This window comes from Schistocerca nitens, chromosome 1, assembly GCF_023898315.1.
Source record: "Schistocerca nitens isolate TAMUIC-IGC-003100 chromosome 1, iqSchNite1.1, whole genome shotgun sequence".
Classification (NCBI taxonomy): Eukaryota; Metazoa; Arthropoda; class Insecta; order Orthoptera; family Acrididae; genus Schistocerca; species Schistocerca nitens.
In genome coordinates, this window is record NC_064614.1 from 1,100,595,166 (window position 1) to 1,100,602,100 (window position 6,935).

Here is a 6,935-nt window from a genome sequence, read left to right on the forward strand (position 1 = left end):
TTTTAATGGCCAGTAGTGTATTATAGACAAATTTGGACGAAATATTATAGAAACAGGAGAGGAAGCAAATGAACATGAGATGGGGGATAAAATACCACGGGAAGAATTCGACAGAGCTCTGAAAGAACTTAGCCGAAACAAATCTCCTGGAGTAGATGACACTCTCTCAGAATTATTGAGATCCTTGAGAGAGCTAACCATAACATAGCTATTAAAACTTACGCGTAACTAAGGGATGAGGTAGGTTTTTAGCAACTTCTTAGGTCACCCAATTAAGTCGTTATACCATTAGAAAATTATTTGTCATTGTCAATACTGCTTATATATTTTGGACTACTAAACAACAAATAATATCACCAGCCAGTTGACGCTTACTGCTGGATAAAAGCACCCTTTAACTATCGAATGAATTATGGCTTTGTGTGACATGCATCACGTTCCTTCTTCATGCTTTCTAATGTCATCCACATACTCGCAACTTCACTACGACGTAGTAGTGGGCTTTTCTTATCTCTTAGAATATTGCGAAGAACTACCTTGGTTATGTAACCATCCGTAATGCTTCCTACATGTGCTAATCATTTCATTTCACTTCCAGTCACCAATTATGTCACACTCCAGTATGTTCTTCGATCGATTTATTTGCTTTCCTTTGTCTTTTAATAATTTCCATCATGCGTCTCCCCATTGCGCACTGCACTAACGTCATTTAAAAAAAAAAAAAATTAGTTCGCTTGAAAAATCCCTGTCTCACTGTCATCAGTCAAAACTTGCTATACACTATGATTGTAGACTTTCTGTTTTTAAATACGTTTAGTAAAGTGTCGTATTCGAGGGACGTAACAGCGCAACTGTAACTAACTTCTGGTTCAAAAACCCCTACAGTGAAACACACTTCGTGAACTTCCTTTTTCTAAAGAGAGGTTGAAGCACTGTACGCTGTACTCTGGACGTTGGTATGGTCGCTAAGTAGTCACTAGTTAGTCATCGTCGAGGATTCTACTTAACGATAACTACCTATCGTCGAAACTGCAGGTACGTACTCGTTAGTCAATACGTACTGATGGCCTTATTTTTTGGACGTATTCGCTCCACCTCTACTACCATCATCATTAATTCACATAAAATGAGGATAAATAAAACTGAGTAAGGCATAAACACACCTCTTGAACGAAGCCACGACTTTGCCGAAAGATGCATGTCCGTGTGAGAATAATTTATGTAACCGAATTTTTCTCAAGGTTATGCAGTATTCAGAAGTTTAGGAGTGATAAAAAAGTTCTAATGAACTGCACAAAGTCTCGTGGATTAATGTAAGAAAGACAATTAGTAACGTTCGTATGAACGCATCGAACCGAACTTCAGTAACTACTTGTTTCGGAAGAGTGTGATTTTGATATTACTTCACTTTCGCAACAATAGAGTGTAACGTATTTCGCAATTAAAATTTACGCCCCCGGGTGCGCTCGAACCACCAACCTTTCGGTTAACAGCCGAACGCGCTAGCCGATTGCGCCACGGAGGCGACGGGTGGATGGTTGCTTGGAGCTATCCTGTAGTCACGGAGGATTAGGTTCTTTTATCACTTGCCCAGCAGATGTTTATACGGTACCATGTACACAGTTATTACGTGGAATGGCGTATGACAGCTTTCATATCTGCGCGGAACGGGCTGTTGCCATCCAAACGGCACACATCAGTCGTAAAGTTGCCGGGCGCTCCCACTGCAGTGGACGGCTGCCATCCCGTTAGCACAATCATGTATGGAGTAGTGGCTTCGTAAACAGTGGCGCCATCGCACCTTCCGCGCACGGCACAGCTATCAGTAAATTCGTTCTGAGGTTTTTGTCATTTTTTTTGTTTTCGCAACTTCTTCTCGTGGGCCTACGTAAGGCTAGGTAAACATTGGTGATTAAAATCTTTCGTTTCTGAAAGGCCGGTTCTGTTGGACAAAACGCTAGAAAATACACAGAAAAGCGTGCATGTATATAAGGAATTGGGTGAATCATTTCAAAACATAAGCGACAAGGAAAAACGTGAATACGATAAGTAAGCTGTTCCGTCACTTAAAGAGGGCAGTGGATATTGCTACTCGAGTGGCAACAGCATCACATGGATATTTCCATTGCGTGGGCGTCCTCGGCGACGCAGGCTGATTCAACATATTTAACAGTTCAGGAATAATCAAGGAGAAATAAAACTGTGTTGTGTATTCAGAAACACTGAGTATTACATGGGTTATATATGACGTGAATTAAAAACAAATCGTTTAAACTACGATGATTATAACATAACGAAAAAGTGTTTTCTTACTTGGTTTCTCGTAATCAGTTTTACAGAAAACCTGTAAACGGCAAAAACTCTATTTATCACACAGGTTAATTCTATTAGATAATCTAAAATCAATTACGAATTTAGAGACTTTTCCGACATCTACCGACCAGTACCAGGATCACACACAATTTAAAACATAGTACAGTTTGTCTCCTAGTACTGATCATTACCCACCTGCCTGCTGACACAGATCTGATGCAACAGATTTACTGTTACTTCAAGAGTTCTAAAAGTTTCCATACGTATTATAAGAAATGATGTGAGAATGGAGGCAACGCCGGTATGTCCTGCTGGGTGACTGTATGCAGACACTAGTACATTACTGCAAGATTGTAGTGATACCCGGTGGAAGTCTTTTCTCTTCATTAGCAATTGACAGAGCGCTGATAACATCGTCGTAGAGCGCCCGTAACCTCCAAACACACACTTGCGATTCATAAGGATAAGGGAAATACTATACAGAAGTAAGATTCACTACTTGTTAACAACCGCGCGACCGCTACGGTCGCAGGTTCGAATCCTGCCTCGGGCATGGATGTGTGTGATGTGCTTAGGTTAGTTAGGTTTAAGGGGCTCCGGAACGCCCTATACTTGCAATGTTAAAATAACGCTTATAAATTACATCTTTCCTCACAAAGTATTTGAGGTAGGAAGTTGAACTTTTTACAGATTATTTATTGGAATATGGTCTACAACTTAACACAGGGATTTTACAAAATTTTAGTTCAGTTATTAAAGATGATTTTTTTTCAATTGTAATGAAAATTCACAACATTTTTTTGCAATTTTTTATTTATATATTCAAAAATATACAGTTTTTTCGAAAAAGGCTCTGTTAAATTATGCAGAAAGTACTGTGTAACATTTACTGAAAGTTTGAAACAAATATGTTTGGAAGATCCTTAGAAAACATGTAATTAGTACGAGAAAATAAAAGTTTTGGGAATCGAGCGACAAAGATTGGATTAACTTTTTAGTGCATTCCAGATCCATAGGATGGATTATCTTCATCCTCTGCAAACTCCTCCTCCAGCTTCCTCTTGTTCCTCCTCCTGTTTACTCTTGCTTGTATTTCTAGACTCTTTACAGCCCTGTCTGCAGCCCGAAGGCGTTCCTTGTTTAAAGCAAGCATCGCTCGTACCATGTTAGAACCTATCTTCATTCCCATATTTCTAAATACCTTTGGCTTTCCAACATTTCTCCTTTTCTTAAAAGCCTTCAGAGGATTTCTAATAACTTTACTTTTACTCATTATTATACTTCAACAAAACAGAGACTCAAGAAACAGAATTAATTACGAATATTTTCGAGATAACGACAGAGTAAATGAACATGAAACAATCGACAACCACACCAGCGATATATATTGAATCATAACAGGTTAGCCACAACACATACTTTATCTCACATCACTAAAATGTACCTGATGAACACGGACGTTAATAATAACACCATTTGACAGCAGTTTAACAGCGCCACAGTGGGTCACGCCCATGTAGAACACATTTCAAAAAATTTTTAAAAATAGTTGTAGTCTTCGGAATTGAATAAATTATATATCTATTAAAAGGTAATAGTCTGCAGATTCAGAAAACGCAAAAAAGTAAAAATTGAACTTTTCATGATTTTGAGCCTTTCCGGAGCCCCTTAAGTAGTTCTAAGTTCTAGGGAACTGATGACCTCAGAAGTTAAGTCCCATAGTGATCAGAGCCATTTGACCCTTTCTGAACTTGTTAACAACATTAACAGTCAACAAGATAAACCATATCCAGAGGGCTAGAACTTCATTGACTTACTTCAGTTTCTTGCTAAAATTACTGCTCATCGTATAGTTGTTTAGGATCACACACAAAACCAACAATTATATTGCGCACACCATGATGCGAACATTGAAAACAGATAACTGCAAATATTTTGAAGTTACACCGCTGCTCCAAGTAACCCCATTTTACGTTATGTTTTGTACATAGTGTTCAAAAGAACAAAAACTCTATTTATCATACAGTTTGAGCCTATTAGAAAATCTAAAATCGACCATGAAAGATCTGCACACTTTCACACGTAATGTCATTCAAATGGTTCAAGTGGCTCTAAGCACTGTGGGACTTAACATCTGAGGTCATCTATCCCCTAAACTTAGAACTACTTAAACATAACTAACCTAAGGACATCACACACATCCATACCCGAGGCAGAATTCGAACCTGCGACGGTAGCGGTTGCGCGGTTCCGGACTGAAGCGCCTAGAACCGCTCGGCCACCGCGGCGTAACGTCATTGGCTAATGTATATACACAGATGGAACTTCCTCACCAAATATGTAGAATACATCCCGTGATTTTTTTTTAACGGAATGAACCAAAATTCAACTACTGAACAATACGTATAACAAGCAGGAATGTACCAAGTCATGCATACAATCACCTCAGTACATTTCGGTGTTTCCTTCGTTCTCACATTCTTTTGTTATAACACGTGTGGAATTCTCCCGACTCCTGCAGTAGTAGTAAATCTTTTGTTTAACATCAGTGTCAGGAGGCAGAGGGCTTGAAATCCGTAAATTAATTATCGGTGCCAGGGAACACTCTGTATAATGTTTTAAATGTTTTCGCATTCTGGTTCTGATCCATAGGTGTGGGTAACATTCTCTAAATTTATGACTGTGAGAAACAAAGCAAAACATCACATTTTCATCATTTTGATTGTCCTTTTTTAAACGATTTTTTTCTTTGAAGCTTATCGTGTCATGTATAGTCAGTGCAACACCAAGAGTCTTTGAATACACAAAACAGTTTAGTTTCTCCGTGAGTATTTCTGAATTATTAAATATAATGAATCAGCCTCCGTGGGCGAGGGGTCGCACAATGTGGAAATATCCATGTAACGCTCTTGCCACCCGAGTTACATTATCCACAGCCTTTAACCCTTGAGGTGACTTTTTCTATAACGTATGCTATGAAGTAGGGGCTGTGGCACCCCTATGTTTAAATCGAGACTTAAGGCATAAATCATTTGAAGTTTTAAATTTGTTATGTAACATTTACTTTTACAATTATTTAAGTGTTGTTTAAATGCTCCTTGTTTATTTTATTGCACTAAATAAAGTCTGCAGCATTTTACTATATATCACACAATATCACATACTTTCGTGCGTTTTTTTCTAATAGTACGCACAAATGGACTGCTAGATAACTGAATTTTACACTCTGAAAGATTGTACTATCTGTGTAGCAAGTAAATTTTCACATAAAACTAAATTCCAGGGTAAAAAAGTGTACATAAAAATTCCACTCTTGTTGTTGTTGTGGTCTTCAGTCCTGAGACTGGTTTGATGCAGCTCTTCATGCTACTCTATCCTGTGCAAGCTTCTTCATCTCCCAGTACCTACTGCAACCTACATCCTTCTGAATCTGCTTAGTGTATTGATCTCTTGGTCTCCCTCTACGATTTTTACCCTCCACGCTGCCCTCCAATGCTAAATTTGTGATCCCTTGATGCCTCAAAACATGTCCTACCAACCGATCCCTTCTTCTAGTCAAGTTGTGCCACAAACTTCTCTTCTCCCCAATCCTATTCAATACCTCCTCATTAGTGACGTGATCTACCCACCTTATCTTCAGCATTCTCCTGTAGCACCACATTTCTAAAGCTTCTATTCTCTTCTTGTCCAAACTGGTTATCGTCCATGTTTCACTTCCATACATGGCTACACTCCATACAAATACTTTCAGAAATGACTTCCTGACACTCTATCGGTACAAAAAGAAAGTCTGCAAAATTGACTTTCCTTGTCGGGATCTAAAATTTTCTTATCACCACAAAGAACACATTTGATTTTATTGAAGAAACAGGTAGATCCGTCGACAGCAAAAAATTATAGGGCTGGCAGTTTAAGGAGGGCAAGGAGAGCATAGAAACATTCCGTCACAACTGACCGTTGAGAGCGGGTTCGAAAGTCTTCGCGCGGTCTGAGAGATCATACCTCGTGAGTTATGGTTTAAAGAGGTTCTGTCGTAACATTTTCAGAAATGTGTTTGCGTTTAACGGATTAGTAACAATTTTTCCAGAAATTATATATTTTCAAAAAATTGTCAGTTTACAGAAACAGCTGAAACCAAAAATGAATCCATTATCATGTTCATATTATTTGCTAAAATTCCACCGCGTACTTGTCTAGCTGCTTGCGCTGGTTAAAGTCCAACTATCGGTTGTGTATGTTCCGTCCCGGCCGTCTCTGCCAAGCAAAAAGTTGTGCAAAACGACACACGACTCTACAATATTTATAGAAAAATCAGGATCCAAGTTCAAAGATGTTTGAAAAATCTCCATTTATTGCTCAATATCAAATATAAACAAATGAATAAATTACTCTTAAATCATGTATTTCTTTATGCCTCTGATCCTGCAATAGTAAACTTACCTAGTAAAATTATGATGTGCCGTGTACAAATTATTAAGACTTTGCAGTATGCTGAAATAGTATTTTTGTTTCATTTAACTGATAGCGATAGGCAACATTTGTAGATGTACAGGCCGAATAGTTTTCGTGAAGAACATATTCTTGCACTGTAAATAATCCTTCAGTCGCCGATGTAGTTCGTC

The 6,935-nt window shown here is 38.4% G+C and overlaps 1 non-coding gene across 1 annotated transcript; it reads right to left on the reverse strand.

Annotated features, from left to right (window-relative positions):
- Positions 1–1,451: 1,451 nt before the first annotated feature.
- Positions 1,452–1,525, reverse strand: Trnan-guu (transfer RNA asparagine (anticodon GUU)). Its single transcript has one exon. It is a non-coding gene; the product is annotated as a tRNA-Asn (tRNA).
- Between the last annotated feature and the right edge of the window lie 5,410 nt (positions 1,526–6,935).